The sequence below is a fragment of the Rhinolophus hipposideros genome (assembly GCF_964194185.1).
Source record: "Rhinolophus hipposideros genome assembly, chromosome: 5".
Lineage (NCBI taxonomy): Eukaryota > Metazoa > Chordata > Mammalia > Chiroptera > Rhinolophidae > Rhinolophus > Rhinolophus hipposideros.
The window spans coordinates 72,648,128-72,670,861 of record NC_138051.1 but is presented as its reverse complement, the minus strand read 5'-3'; the positions used below and the strand labels follow the sequence as shown (position 1 = coordinate 72,670,861).

Genomic DNA, 22,734 nt, shown 5'->3' with positions numbered 1-22,734 from the left:
GATGAAATTTCACCAGGGGACCTGCAGTGTCTGTCCCAGTAAAGGTTATGTACAATCCTTCTGTACTCCTCAGCCCCTAATCACTGAAGCAATAATATCATATCTAGAATCAATACCCTTTGGACAAATAAAAAGTAACCCTTGAACTGAAAATTTTGTCTCTAAACCCCTGACTTAATGATGACATTTTTCTAGCCCACAGAAAAAGATTTAAATTTGAGGACCAACGTAGAATCAGCTTCCTTATAAGATGGGCTGAAAAAAGGAACTGGGAATATTATTATGTGTGAAAATTAGTTATTTTGTTGGCAAATGACATAACTTTTAAAAGGGAGGGTGAGGAAGAGTATTATAAGATATCTAGGATCAAATCTATAGTGATGGAAGAACTGACTTTGGGTGATGAACACACAATGGGATTTATAGAAGATGTATTACAGAATTATATACCTGAAATCTATGTAACTCTACTAACAATTGTCACCCCAATAAACTTTAATTAAAAAAAAGATATCTAGATGTTTCAGAGTGTACCAAAAACCAGCCAGTGTGAGGGCCACTTCAGGGACATGGGGAACTAGAACCTGGGACTCAACCATGCCATCAGGATTCTCTCTGCCTCTTCAGCTCTCTGTCTCTGCTGCTCTGTGAGTAGATCTTATTCTCTCCAAATGAACATAGGTTATCCATCTACATCATGTGGGAGATGGAAGGGTAGGCACCTTTGTCAGGTTGGAACTCCTGTCCACCCCTGGATACATTACTACAGCCAGGGGTGGGGCATTATGATTGGCTACTTCTGGGTGTTATAACTCTCCAGCCTAATAACCAGGGTTACAATATTGTTTGGTAGTTCCATCAAAAGCACAAAGGTGTGCGTTGGGCAGGAAGTGGGTCTGTTACCAGAAATGAGACAAGTATGCTGGACAGAGAAAAGTGCTATCTATCATATTTTGATTCAATTTCACAATGATAGTGACAGCTTTTCCTTTCAGTTATGTATAATCGACTCCCCAGAATACCAACAGATTATTGATGCATGGGGTTTGGTTAGTTGAGGAATAACACCTTCTTCATCAGTTGAGGTTTACAACTATCCACAAAAGTATTTAAACATAGGCCATCACTCAGTATTAATAAATTTAAAAGACACATAGAAAAATATATATATATTATATACTATTTCATATGATTTGAATTTAGCTACAATATACGGCACAACATATTTTCTTCAACATGCTTTATTATTCTTGACAATAGATATTTCCTATATCTTCTCAAGGCCAAATGTAACCATGTGATTATAAATATGCTATGAATTTATGTAATGAGGGGATATCAAGATAATTTTCACAATTCACTGCATTACCCCACTGAGTTGAAAAGACAAGAATTCAATTCATTATTAAAAATGCTTTGACTTAGGAAGCAGAAAAAATATGCTTGTGAAATGGGAAATATAAAAGTAAAAAAGCATAGGATAAGGATGAATAGTGATATATTCTCTAAGTAGGGCAAGTAGGCTTTTGATAGTATTCAATCTGTTTAATGTACTAGAAAGAGAATGTATTTAAAGTTTAAATTCAATTGCTATTTCCAAACAAGGAATTTTTAGTATCAAAGCACCTATTTGTTTACTCATATTCTTTCGTTAAAATATTTTTTAGACTGAGTAAGAATTAGATTTTAAAATAAAATAAGAAGTAAAAATAACTGAATAAACATATTTCCCCCCTTTTTCCCTTGTAAATAATAACTGATGTTGGTGACTCAGTAGATGGCACTGTTCCCGTTAAATCAAAATGGATCTAATAATCAGGCTTGAAATGTCAAAGCAAGAAACAGGGCATACAAGCTTAACAAGAACACTGATGTGCTTTTACCAAAAACATAAACAATATCCTGAATATTTGTATTAATTAATGCACTGAAACAATCAAATCTTAAATATGATGAGTGATTATTTACAAAACATTTACTTATTTCCTACTGCAGCTTAACTAGAATTTCATAAATTTTCTTTTGGAAATATTAATGACCTAATAACAGCTATATACTAAAAAATAAATCGGTTCTCTTTCCCCTAATTAAAATGTGAAGTAACAGTACTTTCTATTTCTTTTAACAGTACTTTGTTAAAAAGAAGAGAATATTAGAGAATATTTTCAAAATACTAACTAGGTTGCTATTATCCAGTTTTGAATGTATATGCTAGTTATAAAGGTTTTCTTGTTTAATATCACTCATTGCACTCTTCACTTACTGACTGGCATAGTTACCTAACTTTCTATGAGTTGGTCACCCCAACTTAACATTCTTATTGGCATCTTACACTTTTTTTTTTAATAGATTCCCACAGTGCATACATAGTACATGAACATACCCATACTGACCCTCAGAAAACACATACTTAACAAAGGCATAAAATAAAGTTAATCACTAAACATAATATTCAGCAACAAAATGTATTAAATTATTTACCGAGTGGGATCTACATCAATGAACAACAGCAACAAAAGTAACCGGTAGTTCACCAGGAGATTTTATATTCGAGTTCTGAAGTGATGAGTATATTATTTCAATAATCATATAAAGGAAATAATCCACATAATTTAAACTAGGCTGTTGTATTAATGACCCTAAGACATCTGAGTGACTATCTTTATAATTTAGTCATTCAACAAGTATTTTCTGAGAACTCTACAGTACTATATTTCGCAGTCCAAGATCCATACAAATCCCTAGGGATTTTAACAGGAGTCAAGGCAATCCTCCTAGAACTATGAGCGCTATATCCCACACCTCTCTCTCATTTTCTTGCTTCATATCTGAATAGAATAGTCAGGCCGCTGGAAGATTCCAGATGAAATCAATTCAGTATTAAAGAGCCTTACCTACTTACCTATTAGGGCTTACCATTAATCACCCTTCTAGACCAAATACTGACACAGAACCACTGCTGCCAAAGCTGCACCACCATCCAAAGTCCCCTGGGCTGCTAAACAAATCTAAAGACAAGATACCACCTCTAAGCGCTCATGTTGCTCTGGACTACCAGTTTTCTCTAACCAAGTAAGCTCAAGATTCCAGGGTTTTGCTTTGGTGCCTGCTTCTCTGTTTTTTTGTTTGTTTGTTTGTTTTACCAGTTCTTTATCTAGGGTTCTGAAGTCATGTCCCAAGACTGCTAAATGGTAAAATTTGGCTCCAAGATAATAACTACATCCCTTCATGATGTCTACCTATATTGAATTTCCTGATCTACCCCAACTACCTGAGTGGCACTAGCTCCACTTGAAAACTTAGTGCCAACAATACTGTTTTAAGGACAACCTAGCCTGCCACACCTTTTGGTTACCCTTTTACCTATTCAGTTTAATTTCCAAAGTCAACATCTATAGCCAAATCTATACTACAAAGTTCCAAAGAAGCTAAATCTCTGTTAAGTCCCAAGATTCTTAGTAACTGTTAACAGCACTGTGATGCCAACAGAAACCTTGCCCCAAAATGTGATGTCTTCAACTTTATTATGTAAAATATTTAGGAGTCTATAAACACTCTTAAGCATCTAAAATTCAAAATATCTTCAGGTCAGAAACTGAATCAACAAACAAAAATTAACTAATTACCTCCCAATACTATACCTAAATAAAGATCTTACAGATGAAGAAGAAAAATTCCTTCCCTCAAGGAGCTCAGCCTCGTGGGGCTAAAAGACATTAAGTTAACAGTAAAGATAGTCTGGGAATGCATATACCTAGACTGGGAAAAAAGTAGAGAATTTAAAAATACTTACCAGCTCCCTACTATGTGTCAGGGACATAGTCAATACAATTCCTTAGTATCTTTCTTCCTTCATAAAACAGCCTACCTATCTTCTAAAGTCAGCTGCAGAATAAAGAAAACACCTAAGATAAGAATTTATGTCTCTTGTATGCCTGCTTGATTAAATGGAAATGTCTCTTCAATGAGAGCTATTAAATACTTGAATTGATTACAGTGAAATGGTGGTATCTCTTTCTCCAGAGATTTTTTTCAAGTAGGCTACTGGATACTCTAATGTCAAGAATGCTTTAAAGTTTAAGATTCTTTAAGGCAAGAAGATGAATTAACTGAATTCCCAGTAATGTAAAAATTAAAGGTAGGGGAATGGAGGAACATTTAAAATGACTGAGATTATATGAGTTCAGTAGGTGTTAAAATTATTACCACTTCTGAGTTTGGAGGAGGGGGACCGGGAGGAGGAGGAGCAGGAAGAAAAAAAAATTATTACCACTTCTAATGAAGACAAGAAGAAGAAACTTTGGGATCAATACACTGATGGCATAACAAAAAAAATTTAAAATTTTAAAATAAACAGGATGTAGAAAGATGAACTTTTTTTTTGCTTTTATTTAATTTTTTCTCTTTTATTGTTTTCCTGAAAGTCTTGAAAGAATCTTTTGAATCTGACACTATCTTTTAGTTTCATGTTTTCACAGTTTTTCCTTACCTAACTTGAATCTCCAATTATTTATGTGTATGGTATGGTAAAATGTATGGTAAAATGACCAAGATAAAATTAAAAATGCAAAAACATAAGTGAATACCTATTAGTTCATACATAAAGGCAGAAGTTTAGAGACAAAATTTTCAGTTCAAGGATTACCTGTGTTTTGTGTTTTTATAGATGGTATCTTTTGCTACTGCTTTTCATGATTTTTAGAAATTAGAGTAGCAATAACTTTGAATAAACATTAACATTTTACAATATTATCTTTTTACATTAACTGGTTTAATCCTAACAGTCACATAAGGTTCAACAAGTCTGTTATCAAATCATATGAAAGTAAACCAAAGCTCAAAATGGTTAATCAGCTATTCTAACATCAGAATTTGAAAAGAGAAGGGGTTGGAGTGGAGAATCTCTAAAGCCCTTATGAGTCCAAAAATTATATGACTATACTGTTTGATCCAAGCCCTTGCTTTGCCTGTGCCACTCAGTATTAGAAATGGCACATCAAAGTTAAGTGTATGCTATTTTACCTATAGTGGAAATTCTCACATTGTGGCATTTAACTTAAATTTGCATCTGGACCAAGACAGTGAACTTTTGACAACTTATGGCACAGATCAGAAACTAGCACAAAATCACTGTCTTCCTTATCTTCTATCAAAAACAAACAGAAACCTCTGATTCTTATTTCCAATGGGCATAAACTTCAAAGAAACTAATAATTCTCTATACTTATGCCCCAATAAAATATTGGTAACAACACGGCACTGTTGCAATAGTTAAGCAAACTTTACCTTATGCTTTGAAACATAAGACACACTCTTTTAACTGTAAAACTGTTAACACATTAGTCATAAGATTATTAACAACTCATCTCAGTGTGCTGTATCTCTCAGGTGACATAATTTGGGACAAAGTCTCATCTTAATTAGAACTTATATAATATTAACAGTAAAATCTGACAGAAACATTTCCTCACTCCTAATCATTTTTCTTTTACCAAATAAATGGAAAAATATAAATGATCATATCCTCTTATTCACATCTTGAGAATTTAGACCAAATTATTCTCTATTTTTAAAATATTTTAGCCCTGTAGTTCTATATTAATTAAGAAATAACACTTCTATTTTATTCCTGGTCACATGATATCAATTCATTTCCTATGACCTATGAACTTTTATCAAAATAAACTTTTATTGATTTTGAAAGCTTCAATAATTCTAACTATAATTTTTTAAAATACAAATTTATATTTGTATAGTGCTATATAACTTAGCATTTTTTCCATAGAAACTATTAAGTTAACTTTCAACATAACCTTTTTGGTAGGTTTATCATCTTAATTTTCTTGATACAGAAACTGAGGCTGAAAGAAGACACATGATTTGTCTGAAGCATTTGAATCCTTAAGTTAAATTTAGGTTCCTGGTACCAATTGCAATGCTTTTCCTACCATACCACAGGAATCAGAAAAATACATAACATTATTATAAAAACTAATCAACCCCCAAAGGGGTCTAAGACTCCTTGTACCATCATGTAACAATTTGTCCTGGTGGAAACAAATGGGACTAACAAATGAAAACCCTTATTCCTAGGCAAAGTATAAAAGTCACTGTACCCTTTCCTACAAGATGGATTACATTATTTCCGTAAGAGAAAAGGAATAACTTTTCCAAATTCCCTATTTAAAGATTTCTTATGCTTCTTTATGCTTGACATGTCTGTGCCCATAAATGATAAACCTGCCCGCTAGTTTTCCAAACAAGGCAAAAAGAAGTTGTCAATGAACCCCAAAATTTCAGTCATAAAGAAAGCAATATGAAGGGTCAAAACATGTCTTCCTTTTGCTGGAGTCGTTTGCTAGTATCTATAGATGCCTGGAAACATATGGGAGGCAAAACTCTCCTATGAGCCAACTTATAATTATTGAGATAACAAAGCCAGTTCTAAGTACAAGGACTTTTCAGACAATTGAGGACTCCCACCTTCAAGTGGAGGAATAGAAAAATAAAAACACTCTTTGCATTCCATTGCATAGGAAATCAAGAGTGTGAGAAATCCTTTTCGTAGGTTTCTGTTTCCCAGTATCCAGAAATTTTCATCTCATTCTGAGCAAAAGAATAAATATACATCTAATGCAGAAAAAGGTAATTCTAGCATCCCTAAAATTATCAGTCCCAAAAACAAATATCTTTCACCTATTAACCCACAGAGTAAAAGAGTTACGAGGTCAAAAAATAATTCAGTAGTTCAAATACAACTTGGAATAAAATTGCTAATTAACAAATGGTTTAAACACAGCACTGAAAACAACTGCTTTAGGGGTTTTACAAGTTGAAATTCTGATGGATTATGAATGAAGAAGATTGAAATTTTCATTTCAAACGAATAAATAAACTGAAGTAAAGAAACAAAGTGTAAGCTTCTGGTTTTATTTCCTAATTTGTCCATTTTTCTAGTTCTTCTATTGACACATTAAAATATTTATCCATTTTCCAAAGTCACCTACAGAACTGAGCTCATCTTCACTTCTCTTTTCACCTCTGTAAAACATTCTAGAACTTAACAACTATTCCATCTTTACCTATTTAACCAATCAATTTCAGTCACTTCTGTGTAGACTTAATTATGAAAGACTTCACAGGCTTCTGAGAATTGGGTTTCTAGTGATCTAAAAACACTTAGAATTTATATTTCAAGTATACTTTTTATGCCATTTGCTTGTTTTTCATGTTTTTTTTTGTTCTACACATTAACTACTCTTCCTTTCCCAATAAACTCTAACCCCAGTACAGCCCTTTTCTTATTTTCTTCTATCAAATCTCTTCATGTTTTACTTTTATTTTCTTAGTTTTCTTCCTCTTCTTAAGTTCTCTTATGTGAGCATATTCTAAGTTGTCATTCTAAGTAATTGCTTTTCTCTCTATAAACCCCTCATGATAGGGTTTTATTTGCTAACATGCATTAACTTCCGAAGTATGCCAGAAAGTATTAAGTAGTACAATCCTACTTTTATAAAGCAAAGAAACAAGCCAAAATTTTTAAATATAGTTTAACAATTTGGAAAATCTGTAATTAAATTTTAAATTTAATGCTTAATTAAAATTCTGTGTAAAATACTAAGTTATCCTTATTGTACCACTTTTTCCTAATTGACAGTTGCTATAATAAAATATAAGAATGCACCTTTTTGATGGCTTCCAGTCCAAGATGGTGGCATAGGAAGACCCTGAACTAATCTCCACCCATGAACACACCAAATTTATACCAAGACAGACCAATTTCTTTTGAAGAAGAACTGAGGGCTGACTGCACGGCTTCTGTACAACAAATGAGAGGCAGACCACATGGAAAGGGTCTGGAGACACATGGAGACACGGTGGTTTCATGGGAACCCCACCCCAACTCACCTACCTGCAGTAGAAAGGAATTACTAAAGGACCTGTGAGCAGACTCACCTCCCCTGGGCACAGCAAAGAAACAGTGGTTTAAAGGGCACCTAAACTATATCGGAAGGAAATGCATTTACTAACCCTAGAGCATCTGCCAAATGGGAGGGGAGCTGTAGGATCTCTGTCTGGTGCTGGAGGCACCTGAGAACGCCATGTGTTGTCCTCCCTCCACCTTGCTCACATGTGCATGAATATCATCTGGGAGCTCTAGCCAGCCAGCCAATGCCATCCCAGTGCGCCCAGGCCCTAGGCACACACTAGATTCACCGCTTGTCCCCAGGTCGCCCTACTGCCTCCGCCCACTCTAACTACATACCCAGGCCCCAGTTCAGTTAACCCATGGGTCTCCCCACAGCCTGGTCTTTCAGCCAGCCTGCCAAGACAGTCCTGGTGTGGTTTGCCTCCAGGGCTCCCCACAGGTTCACAGGTGAATTCTACCAAGCATTCAAAAAAAAAAATTAAAACCTATCCTTCTCAAACTCATCCAAAAAAATTGAAGAGGAGGGAAAGCTTCCAAACTCATTCTGTGAGGCCAGTATTACCCTGACACCAAAAGTACTAAAACAAGACAAACACACACACACACACACACTCTCACACACACACACTCTCTCTCTCACACACACATACACACACACACACACACACACACACACACACACACACACTGTGATACTGTGTTTCCCCAAACACAATCCACTCTAATGGGTCTTTTGGAGCAAAAGTTAATATAAGACCAGACATATATTATATTATACCACATTTATTATATTATATTATATTATATTATATTATATTATATTATATTATATTATATTATATTATACCCAATCTTATAGTGAAATAAGACCAGGTCTTATATTAATTTTTGCTCCCAAAGACGCATTGGAGCTGATTGTCTGCCTAGGTCTTATTTTTGGGGAAATATGATGTATGTATGTATGTATGTGTGTACACACACACGCACACACACACACACATATACACACACATATATTGAGGGTGCCAAAAAAATGTACACATGTAGACACTTTGGTCAACGATGCTCAAGCAGTAGTTCACTGTAATCAGAAGTGTCTGGATGCTGATGGTAACCACTTTGAGCACCTCTTGTCATTACAGAAGTCAAATGTGACTTGTATTCATCTTTTGTTATTGGCATACACTGAGTATTACAATTTTAATACAATTTTCCTTTCTTAAAATGTATATACATTGTTTTGGCACCCTGTGTGTGTGTGTGTGTGTGTGTGTGTGTGTGTATCCCTGATGAACATAGATGCAAAAATCCTCAACAAAATATTAGCAAACTAAATTTAACAATATATTAAAAAGCTCACATACCATGAATAAATAGGATTTATTGTGGAAATGCAAGGATGGTTCAATATCTGCAAATCAATCAACCTGATGTACCACAAAAACAAAATGAAGGATAAAAATCATATGATCATTTCAATAAATGCAGAAAAACCATGTGACAAAATTCAACATCTATTTACAATAAAAATTCCCAACAAAGTGGGTATAGAAGAAATATACCTCGACATAATAAATGCCATTTATGACAAATCCATAGCTAACGTAATACTCAATGGTAAAAACTGAAAGCCTTTCCTTTCAGATCAGGAACAAGACAAGGATGCTCACTCTCACTATTTTTTCTAATATAAATTTAATTGGGGACAGTGTGTTTCTCCAAGGCCCATCAGCTCCAAGTCATTGTCCTTCAATCTAGTTGTGGAGGGCGCAGCTCAGCTCCAAGTCCAGTCGCCTTTTTCAATCTTTAGTTGCAGGGGATGCAGCCTACCATCTCATGTGGGAATTGAACCAGCAACCTTGTTGACAGCTCACGCTCTAACCAACTGAGCCATCCGGACGCCCCTCCAGAAGCTCAGGGGCAGTTCATGTCTTCAATCTAGTTGTGGAGGGCGCAGCTCACTGGCCCATGTAAGAACAGAGCTCTAACCAACTGAGCCATCCAGTCACCTTCATTCTCACCACTCTTATTCAACATAGTATTGGAAGTCCTAGCCATAGCATTCAGCCAAGAAAATGAAATAAAGCTTATCCAAATTGGAAAGGAAGAAGTAAAACTGTCACTATTTGTGGATGATATAATACTATCTACACATAACTCTAAAGATTCCACAAAAAAATTATTAAAAGAAATTAATCAGTAAAGTTGCAGGATACAAAATTAGTACTCAGAAATATGATGTGTTTCTATGCACAGATAAATGAACTATCACAAAAAGGAATTTCTTAAAATCGCACTTACAATTACATCAAAAATAATATAATATCTGGGAATAAATTTAACGAAGGAGGTAAAACACGTGCACTCTCAAAATTATAACAGTGAAGAAAGAAACTGAAGACTACATATATAAATGGAAGAATATATCATGCTCATAGATTGAAGAATTAATATCATTAAAATGTCCATACTACCCAAAGCTAGCTGTAGATTCAATGCAATCCCTATCAAAACACCAATGGCATTCTTCAAAGAACTAGAACAGATAAGTCTAAAATTTATATGGAACCACGAAACACCCCAATTAGCCATAACAATCTCGAGAAAGTACAACAAAGTTGTAGGTATCATGCTCCTTGATTTCAAACTATACTATAAAGCTATCAAAGCAGTATGGTACTGACACAAAAACAGACATGCAGATCAATAGATCAGAATAGAGAACCTAGAAATAAATCCATGCTTATATGGTCAGTTAATCTATGACAATGGAGACAAGCATCTACAAAGGAAAAATGATAGTCTCTTTAATAAATGGTATGTGGAAAACTGGACAGATACATGCGAAAAAATGAAACTAGACCACTTTTTTACACTATATACAAAAATAAATTCAAAATCAACTAAAGACTTAAATATATGGCCTGAAACCATAAAATTCCTCTAAGAAAATATAGGCAGTAAACTGACATCAGTTTTAGCAATTTATTTTTAGATATGTCTTCTCAGGCAAAAGCAACAAAAGCAACAATAAACAAGACTACATCAAACTAAAAAGCTTTTACACAACAAAGGAAATTACCAATAAGGAGAAAAAGCAATGTACTGAATGGGAGAAGATATTTGCAAATGATTTATCTGATATCATTTATTTAATATCATGATTTATCTGATATTATTTATTTATCATTTATTTAATATCCAAAACACATCAAAAAAAGAAACAAATATCCCAATTAAAAAATCAGCAGAGGACCTGAATAGACATTTCTCCAAAGAGGACATAAGAAAGTCAACAGACACATGAAAAGATGTTCAATATCACTAATCATCAGGGAAATGCAAATCAAAACCACAATGAGATATCACCTCACATTTGTCTGAATGGCTATTATCAAAAAGACAACAAATAAAAATTGTTGGCTATGAAGTAGGTAAAAGGGAACCCTCACACCATTCTGGTGGGAATGTAAACGAGTACAGCCATTATAGAAAACAGTACAGAGATTACTCAAAAACCTAAAAACAGAACTACCATATGACACAGCAATTCTACTTCTAGGTATTTATCTGAAGAAAACAATAATTCAAAAAGATATATGCAACCCTATGTTCACTGCAACACTGCTTACAATAGCCAAGATATGTAAGCTACCTAGGTGTCCACTGATAGATGAACAGATAAAAATCATGTGGTATTATATACAATATTCCTCAGCCATAAAAAAGAATGCAATCTTGCCATTTGTGACAAAGATGAACTGGGAGTGTATTATGTTAAGTGAAATAAGTCGGAGAGAGAAAGATAAATACTGTATGATTTCACTTATATGTTCCATCTAAGAAACAAAACAAATGAACAAAACGAAAACAGAAACAAACTCATAGAGACAGAGAACTGATGGTTGCAATAGGAAAGGAGGGGTGGGAGTTCATGGATAAGGGGAAGGGGATTAAGAAGTATAAACTTCCAATTATAAAATAAGTCATGGGGATGTAACGTACAGCATAGGAAATATAATCAATAATATCATAATAACTATGTAAGGTGACAGAAGAGTACTAGACTTGCTGTGGTGATTACTTCAGAAGGTATATAAAATGTTGAATCACTATGTTACATACCTGAAACTAATATAATATTGTATGTCAACCATAGTTTAAAACATTTTTTAAAATGTTTTTCACAATAACTATTCAAAACTGTTTACTAAATAGCTACTATATGACAGGTGCCATGCTAGCCACTGAGGACACAGCAACTGAGAAAATACCTTGCTGCTTGGAATTCAGCTGCTACCCATGAACCATCTACTTATAGTTAGAACAACAACTGTCAGAATATATATACATCCTACTTCAGATAGCAAAATATATAAGACTTACGACTTTGTTAAGAGACGAGGCCATTTAAGTACTTATCATTTAAGTACTTTGCTTTTTATTAAAAAAAATAAGTTTGGAGATGATCTTTATTATATCACAACAAAAACGCCAAGTTTTCTGAACATTAAGATTAAAAAATAGAAAACATATGCAAATACTAAAGACCAAAATCACAGGAACCCCCAATTTAACTCAGCAGTCAGCAAATTATGGTCCCACTAACTGGTCACATCTTTTTATAAGGTTTTATTGGAACAGAGCCACACCAGTTTATGTATTGTCTATGCTATTTTTGAGCTATGATTGCAGAGTTTAATAGTAGTGACAATTCATATGGTCCATACATTTAAAATATTTACTATATGGCCCTTTAAGAAAAAAATTGCCAACTCTTGATGTAACTGATTGGATTCTACTCTCAAATAATAAATAAATAAAATTTTAAAAGATTAAAAAAAGTCCAGATAAAAGGTCAAAGGAAATCACAAAGACATGCTTGAACAATTTAATTAGTATATGCCTGGGCTACTTAATTACTAGGATTTTTTTCACTATGAAGTTGCTGAACCTTTTATAGGTTTTTCATCTACGAAATGGTAATAATAATTAGTTATTACAAATTATTGTAACAAATATTTTTTGTAAAAATTAAACAAGGATTAAATAAGATGTGAAGAGTTTAATAAGGTGATTGGCATATAAAATTTACTCAATAGAAAAAGAATAAATAACAGAACTTGTGCTTTAGACATGTCAGGATAACTGGTACCTGTCAGAATAACTGATATGTGATCAGCCCCTTTGCCACATACAACTATAAAACTGAAACATATAAAATAATATCTGTTTTTAGAACAAGAGGCAGCCCAGAATTCAGACCCACAAGAGAAGGCAAACACACAAGGTAAGCCCCAAAACAGCAAGACTTTCTGCCCAGAGGCATATTCCAAATTACCCTGCCCTGAGGTAGAGCCCAAGCGGAACACAGAGGCCTCAGTGAGCTAAGGAGGCAGAGATAAGAGTTTAGGGACGCAGATGTGAATGGAATTTGCAGGGCAGATTTTCGAAAAAGTAGGTAGTTTACAGAGAAGTAGCTCCAGAATCTGCAAAATGTTCTAAGGCTTTGGCAAATTCTAAACTGTGCACACACAAGGTGAGATTCTGTGAGATCTGGAAGATTCTAATACTAGGAAGCCTGAGCTAAACTGATACTTCAGAAATCACAGCACTGCCCAACATACAAGTCCTGACCAGCCAGAGCACAGCAAACTCACTTAACACTCCAGGCATTCAAATAAGATCCCAGAAAGGCTACTACTTAGTACAGTTGGCCTAGACCTGCCTAACAAAGGCTTCAAAATGATCATGCTGAAAAAAGAGCATCCGTGATGCCCATATCATAGAATAAAACTTTCTAGAAATTCAAAGGAGCAGGAAAGTATAACCCACAATAATAAAAAATAACAACAAAAAAACACACACAAAACCTGACAGAAGAGGACACACAAGAACTTTACATCAGTTATTATAAATTTGCTTAAGACATAAAGGACAGAAAGACATAAGGAGTTAATAGATGAATAGCAATATACAAATGAAAAGTATGTTTTAAAAAACAAACAGATTTCCAGTTTCAGATCAAAGTTGGAGAGAGTGTCACTCCAACCAATACAAGAAAAAAAAATTAATGACTTTTCCTAAGCCCATCAGAAGCCATGGGTCAAATAACTAAGCTGAAATCTGGAGAAAGGCACCTAGGGTGTGGAACAGGACCCAAGCTTTTCCTAACCTGGGACAGATGCCACTGAACACTAAGCCACCTAGAAGATTAAACTAGCAATTATAAATGAACTGCTAAAGGCTGACTGAGCTACCAACAGAGTGTGAAACCCTAGGGGCTGAAACCATAGGGGGGCTGCAAACTGTGATGCTGTGATTTAATAAAATATATTTGTTCTTTCTCCCCATTCCTGGAAATATGTGTCTTTTGTTATGCATAACAAACTCCTTTCAACCATACCTGAGTTTAAGAGATAACATTTAGAAAGACTCCAGATAAGCTAAGGATAAGGACTGGTTGCCGGAGGAACCAGGCAAGAGCTGGGAGGGTTGACATTTTTCAGCCCCACTCACCCTCCCCTCTGGGGAGGGGCAAGGGGCTGGAAATTGAGATTAATCACCAATGGCCAATGATTAATCAATCATACCTACGTAACAAAGATTCCACAAAAACCCAGGACGGACTGGTGAACACTTTGGAGATGCAGGGAGGGTAGTGTGCCTGAAGAGAGCATGGAAGACCCCTAGCTCTTCCCATATAACTTGTTCTATGCATTTTTCCCCTCTGGCTGTTTCTGAATTATATCCTTTTACAATAAACTGGTAATCTAATACATAAACTGTTTTCCTGAGTTCTGTGAACCATTCTAACAAAGTAATTGAACCTGAGGAGGGAGTCATAGGACCCTCCAATTTATAGCGAGTCAGAAGTACAGGTAACAACTGGACGTGCCGTTGGCATGCATGAAGCTGGGAGGGGACAGTTTTGCAGGAAAACCAGCTGGTGTCACACAGTTGCTTTGTGTGTGGAAAATCCACACATACCCTAGAGTTGTGATAAAAAAAATAAAGTGAGTACTACTGCTGAGTGCCATCCAACGGAAAGGCAGGGATCTTCAATACGGGAAGTGGCATGATGAACCTTTGTAACAGTGTGTGACAAGTTTCAACTTGTTTGGTGCAGTCAGTCGGTTGAGAGAAGGTATGTTTTATAAAGTGTGTCATAAATCATCTTCCATCATGACAATACTATGTGTCACACATTGATTCTGGTATACAGCAATTTCTGTCAAATAAAAACGTTATGGTGTGTCCTCATCCACCTTATTCACCGGATCTGGCACGGTGCAACTTCTGGCTCTTCCCCAAAGTCAAAATGACCATGAAAACTAGACGTTTTCATCGAGGCAGCCACAATAGGGTAACTAAAGACACTCACAAAAGAGGACTTCCAGAACTGCTTCAGAAAGTGGCAAGAATGATGGGATAGGTGTGCAAAGTGAGGGGGAGTATTTTGAGGGGGATTAATGGCAATGTGTCTTTTCCTGTAATAAATTATTTTAATTTAAACATTCACAGTATTTTCTTATCACACCTTTCGTATGGTGTCAGAAGTTGTGGAACTGGAACGTTGTAAGTGTGCGTAGAATATTGAGTAGAGGAGGAACACAGGAGTGTCTTTTTCCTTTACACACACGTTCTTGCACACTTTTACTCCTGGAACCCCACTAGGAACACAGGAAAGATGAGTGAGAATCTGGAAGAATCTCCCCATCGCTTACTAAGGAAGGAGAATAGTAAACAATGTTGAAACTCCACCCAGAACTATCTAGCCTACCTCACCTAAGAAACAAAAACCTTAATCTGCAAAACTGTAATTGAAGACACTGGTGAAATTCCATTCGACCTAGAGAGGAAACTTTGACCAGAACTCATTTCGTTTTCCAAAGGAGCAAAATCCTTAATATGTAGGGAGAAGTACATCAAAGCCATAACATGGTAGACACTCACTGTTGCTCGAGAGGGGAAAATAGGGAAAATGGGGAAGGAGTAGGAATGCATGCCAGTCCCAGCATTACAACTGGACGAGGGACAGGAACACTGTAAAGATCACAATTCCAATACCCAGGTTCACAATGACTGCCTAAAATTGAGGCTTAATAACATTATTTGATAGTAGGAAAGTATGTGTACACACACACACACACACACACACACACACACACACACAATTTTATCTTCACCTCACGCTAGCCTAGAACCCCTGATTCTTTAATTTCTTCATAGATCATACATTGTGGTTAGCAAAAAGATTATTAATAAGGTTTTGTCTCATTTAGAACTTACACACTCTCAATTTCTAAGTCCTAAACCATATTTACATATAGGAAAATGTAAATTTAAACGTAACTCAAAACTAGTTTGGTCTGAGGGGGAAACAAAACAGAGAGAATCATAAAATGTTTGTCACCAAATTTTAGAAGTTGATTGGATTTCAGAGATCAATTTGGAATTCAACTCCACTATTTTAAAAAGTGAGGCAACTAAAGCCAATTGGAATTTTCCCAAGGTCATACAAGTAAATAATGGAAGGGTCAGAGCTGAATCTCAAGTTAACTTCTCAGTTGATGAATACAATATTCAAATTTGCTAGCCCATTTAAAATAGTTTTCAAAAACTTTAGGCTCAAATACAGTATGGGGCATATAATCAATAATGTTGTAAGATTATGTAAGGTGCCAGATGGGCACTGGACTTATGGGGGGATCACTCTATAGACCGTGGAGATGCCTGACCAATACACTAGATAACTGAAACTGAAATAGAATCATATTGAATGTCAACTATAAATATATATAAATATATATATATGTAAATAGACACACACACACACACACACACACACACCCAGGGGTGCCAAAAAATGCATACAAGTGGACACTTTGGTTGATGTTGCTCAAACAGTAGTTCACTGTAATCAGAAGTGTCTGGACACTGATGGTAACCACTTTGAGCACCTCTTTTAACTGCAGAAGTCAAACGTGACTTATATTCATCTTTTGTTATTGGTATATATTGAGTATTACAATTTTAATAGAGTTTTCCTTTCTTAAACTGTGTATACACTTTTTGGGCAATACTTTTTGGGGAGTGGCAAAAATATATATATATACAACGCCACCGGATGTGAAGCACAGCACAGTGAAGATGGTCAATGATCCTGTAACAGCTATACATGATGTGAAAGGGGAAGTAGGTTGGGGGAAGTTATCACTTTGTAAAGGATGTAAATGTCTAACTAGTACATTGTTTTGTACACCTGAAACTAATTAAAAAATGAAAAAAATAATAAACAGAAATCTGTAAAACACACAAAAAAATCTATGTAATGTTTTTAACACTGTGCCTAATGTATAATAAACAAAGAATAACAACAATCAACATTTAAAAAAACACAAAACTTTAGGATCAAAAACAAAAACCAAAAAAACTAGTATTATTTAAGTTTTATTCCCTGACAATAAACATTAGCTTCTCATACCCTACAAAGCAGAAAATCCCTGCTTAACTTTGAATGTTGTAAACTCATTATGTGTCACTTTAAACATATTGCCATTATCATAATCACAACACTGATTTTGGAATGGAAACAATCCAGAATTTCAGGGGGAAAAAAATTGACAAGCAGTATTCAAGCTAGATAACTTAAACAAATATTTGTTTGTATACATATTTATGTTTATATAGAAAATACATCAGATGTGCTCTAAAAGTGAGAAGTAGTTTTCCAAATTTGTTAACCACATCATGCAACCAGCTCATTCAGGATTATATGGGTTGTGTTGTGTGAATTATCTGGATCATATGATCATTAGGTTTGTCCATTTTCTGTAATCATTCAGGATTATTCAGTTTATGAAGAGGGAAATTATTTTTTTCAACAGCTAAAGCTGTTCAGGAAAAGAGCGTTCTTGGCTTTACATAGGAGAGAATTCAAACATAAGCTGATTCAAACATAGTTTAAAGTAAAAGTAAGTTTATTTAGCAGACAGTAAGTAAGAAAATAAAGGCCACCCATAGACAAAGTGCCAGTCTAACCTGCTGGTGGAAGTGCCAGTCTAACCTATTCCTGGGCTAGGGTTTAGGTGTTTTCTGTTTCCAAGGAAAATTTATTGGTGTGCAGGGAAAGGAGGAAAAAAAGACAATGGTAAGTTTAACTATTATAAGGTGAAAAAAGAATAGGGGGAGTTTATTTTAATTCTTGTAAAGTGCAACCTGTATTTTATTTGCTATGGGCTTAACTACAGAATGAATCTCTGGTCTTTGGATAATTTATTCTGTGTGACTGATTAATATCTGACTGAGTTTTATGTCTTGCAACATATAGGCAGTAGGCTTGGAATCCAACCTCCTAGTTTCTTCTTTTGTAAAAATAGTCTTCATGCCCCTTCCCTACATTAAAGTAACTTAATTTTGAAAGATCAAACACCCAGCATTAAATCTCACATTAATTGATTCTGTCTGAGAAGTGACTTTTATTATAAATGGTATATCTAAGTTAAACTAACATAATAAGAAACAGCATGGCAAAAACACATGCAGCCGACACCAATTTAGCAGATTGCTTTTGTCAAGACACCAAATTCACTATTAGGAAGAAACATTTCAAGTTGAGGTAAAGTGAACTTCTGAATATCAAAGTACCACCCCATTCTGAAAGTTGTCCATTGTTATCGAAGAGAAGGGCTCCCACACTACAGTTCAGTAATTTGCCTAAACTATGTATCTCAGTATGAAAGAAAAATGTAATCAAAGAAGTGCACAACATTTAGCCATAGAATATTAGCAAAAGGAATGTACAATACGTTTATAATAAAAGAACTAGATGCTTTACACTGTAGCTGCTGCAATAAACAAACATTTGTATGACTGGGCATGGTTGTTGGCATACAATACACCCCCTTCTTGTGATAACTTATTTTAAATCCTTTCTAAATTAAACAAAATATGACATACACACTTACCCTTCTCCCTCCCCATTTTACAGATGACTCAACCAACACAAACACTAAAAACAGCAAATTTTACTTTTCATACATCACTTTCCTATAAAATTTGGGGAAAAGATTTAATGATACACATGCCAAGGAACAGTGCTTTCTAATACTTTTAATTGGTAAAAAAAATTCTTGGCTTACAATCATATTAGCACTTGTAAAGCAGTAATTAATAATTATCAATCTAGATTTAATTGTAATACCAAAAATATAACAAAGTACTATTTGTTTGTATCTTACTTGTATCAGCAAGAATTTCAAATACAAGTGTATAAAGAAAGTGATGAGAGAACATAAATTAAACATAAAATCTTTAAAAAATAAAAAACAAGAGGCCAAAGTAGAGCCAGGAATAAGGTGAAAAATGTACCAGTACTGTAAATCCATTTGTGTATGTTTTAAAAGATGCATGTATCAGAAGACAGATTTAAATATAGCCAGCTACTGGCACATGCATAAAATGTTTTTAAAAGGTAAAGGTTATACTAGAAATTGACAGTGATCACCTTTACAGACAAGGACAAGGGGTTGATGTTGAGAAATAATTTTTCATTGTAAACGTTTCAGTGCTATACTGAATAGATCGTGTGTGTGTATATACTATGTGTAAGGCTCAAAGACAGGGAAAGCACAGAGGATTAGACAGTTCTGAACACCCTTTAAGGTGGGGGAGAATATGATATTTTTATTAAAAATGGAGTACAGGGGAGGCAGAAAGGATAAACTGCTATTTACTATATCAAAATGTTAGGTTTGGATCAAAGAAGGTCACCCTAAGAAAAAGACTACTGCATCCAAATTCTTCCTCGTGCTTGCTTTCAACTATTGGCTAGCTTTCGGATTTACGAAAGCCACATACACTTAGTCTCGGGTCCCAACTGACATAAAATGAAAGGAATGACTATATTAGTGATATCTAAGACCAATTTTTTTTTTTTTAGGTATTAGTTGTTCTCAGTAAACTGAAAAGTAAATGACAATGTACTGAAACTGGACAAGGCAAGGGAACAGATTATCTCCTATAGCCTCCAGAAGGATAGCAGCTCTGTTGACACAGTGATTAGCCCAGTGAGATTTAGGTTGGACTTTTTACCTACAAAACTATAAATTTGCATTGCTAAGCCATTTAGTTCATGGTAATTTGTTACAGCAGCAATGGAACACTAATGCAGCATATATTCTGTAAGTAACTTTAGTTTTATAAATTAAGATATTAATTTCAATTTACTCAGCCTAATTTTAGAAATAATACACCTATAAACATATATGTAGACAAAACACTAGACTAAAAATAAGATAATTGCATTCTAGCTACAATCTGATAATTAAATATTTGTGTGACCTTGGATAAACTATTTCTTCACCATTTAGACTCCAATTTCCTCATCTGTAAAATGAAATCTATAAAACAATTGTTATGAAATAAATCAAAAAGGCAATTATAGTCAATATTACCTTAGACTCAAGAAACCTCAGGATTAAACAGAATATAGAAATAGCTATATTTCTTATATTAATTTTTGCTCCAAAAGGAGCATTAGAGCTGATTGTCCGGCTAGGTCTTATTTTCGGGGAAACACGGTAGCAAAACGTGGTAAACATTACCAAAATTCTTCAGGTGGACACACCTCTCCCACTTTGGTTTGAGAGATTTTGTTTAAGAGGAAGAAGAAAAAAAGTTATTTGTTCAAGTTTTTAAAGAGAAAATAGTAGTAGTAGAGAAAATATTATGAAGGCTTTTAGTAATTTTTCAAGTGAATTACTAAACTACTTCTAAAGTAATGATTATCTACTTAAGACTGTCAAATGTCTCATGGATAGTAATTAGTGCCATATTATAGATTCCAGCCAGGCCAAAGAAACATTCTCAAACCAAAATGAGAATCAAGGGCAAGAGGATTATCGCAATTTTGAATTCCACAATTATTAGCTATATTAACTCACATAACAGGAAAATAATTTACAGTTTTAAGGGATTTATTCCACACATAATTCTGAAGTAGGACACACTTTTAAAAGTCAAGACGATTTTTGATAAATAGCCTTGTTTAAACACACTTAAATCAGAATCCACTAAATTCTGAAGGGAACATACAGATAATCTGACAGTGAGACCTCAATTACCTTTCTTGTAACTTAATACTTTGGTCTTATTCATGAGAAAACAGGGAGATTGTGAGAATAAAGTTATATACTGCCTTCAAAAACTACGTAGTATGTTCCAGGTTATGATTTAATGTAAAACATGTATCTTTCGTCCCTTAGAATATTTCCCTTACAAGCCGTCATAATTCTGCCAACACAAATGAAGAAAATTCCTAAAGGTACAATGTAATTTGCATAAGCAGTCATTCTATTTATAAGTGCCAAGTATTTTAGTCATTGTTCACCTAAGTCAGTGATGACTTGTCTTTCATTTTAAAGTGATAATTATAAGTTGCTTTGCATTAAACCATCCTTTTATCATTATATTCTCAACAAAACTTGGGAAGACATTTTAATATCTTAGTACTCATTAAACATTATCAGTTTGTCTTTTATTAGGACATGTAACAAATACAGTAGAAACCTTTGTATATTCGAGCACCCAAAGATACTATGACAATTGACATAAAGGAACACCAATTTAAAATGGCAATGAAATAAAACATGTCAATATAAAATACTTCTGTAAATCTTCAAATGAACTCAATGTTAAATGTTCAGTATATTTAATGTAATATTATATAAACAGACTTTTAAAACTAATTTTTCAACACGGGTATTTATAATTTAGGGACAAAAATTTAGGCTTACACTAATGTCTCTGAACCAGTTGATCTGAATATAAACTAGCTTCATTTCATTTTCTAGATCAGAATATGTACCTAAAAAGGAATATCTAGTGGAATTACTCAGATATTCCCAATTATGTCTTTCCATTTCCATTCCCATGGTGTTTTGCAATCTATGACTTCAAGAATATTCTCCTTGAATTTCCTATCAAAATGACATAGTGAATTTATACATAAATTCAGCCTGTTAGCTCCAAACACATGGTAATGACAGAAGAAAGAGAAAAGAAGAAAATTGGAAGGTAGGGAAAGATATTTAGGCTTAAAAAAAAATAGAACTCAACTGAAAAATGGGCAAAAGACTTGAACAGACATTTCACCAAATAGGATATACAGATGGCAAATAAGCACATGTAAAGATATTCAACATCATTAGCCAACAGAAAAATGCAAATCACAATGCGATATCAGTACATACCTATCAGAATGACTAAAAGAATACAATAACAAGTGCTGAGGATGCAGAGCAACTACAACTCTCATACATTGCTGCGGGGAGGCAAAATGGCACAGCCACTCAGGAAAACAATTTGATAATTTCTTAAAAAGTTAAACATACACTTACCATAGGACCCAGCAATCCCACTTCTAGGTATTTACCCTAGAGAAATGAAAACGCATGTTCACACAAAAACCTATACATGAAAGTTTATAGCAACTCTGTTTAAAATCTCCAAAAACATAAATAAATAAAAAGCAAAGAAGCACCCAAATGTCTCTCAATTAGTGGTGAATAGATAATTAAACTGTGGTACCTCTGTAAAATGGAATACTACTGACCCCCCCCCCAAAAAAAAAAGCAAACTACTGATACATGAAACAACTTGGATGAATCTCAAAGACATGCAGAATGAAAGAAATGAGTCTCACAAAAAGTTAAACACTTTATAATTCCACTGATAGGACATTCTTAAAAAGATAAAACAACAGTGACAGAGAACAACAGATCAGTGGTTGCCAAAGGTTA

General features: G+C 34.4%; 1 protein-coding gene across 25 annotated transcripts in view; it reads right to left on the bottom strand.

The window, feature by feature from the left end:
- The window catches only part of GPHN (gephyrin), a 455,320-nt gene that overhangs the window by 394,576 nt on the left and 38,010 nt on the right, over nucleotides 1-22,734 (bottom strand). For 2 of the 25 annotated variants that reach the window (XM_081049718.1, XM_081049720.1), the window contains exon 2: nucleotides 22,333-22,368. The exons of the other annotated variants lie outside the window; for them this stretch is intronic. The gene's annotated coding sequence lies outside the window, so the exon portion shown is untranslated. The remainder of the gene's footprint in view (nucleotides 1-22,332; nucleotides 22,369-22,734) is intronic. 25 annotated transcript variants of the gene reach the window in all.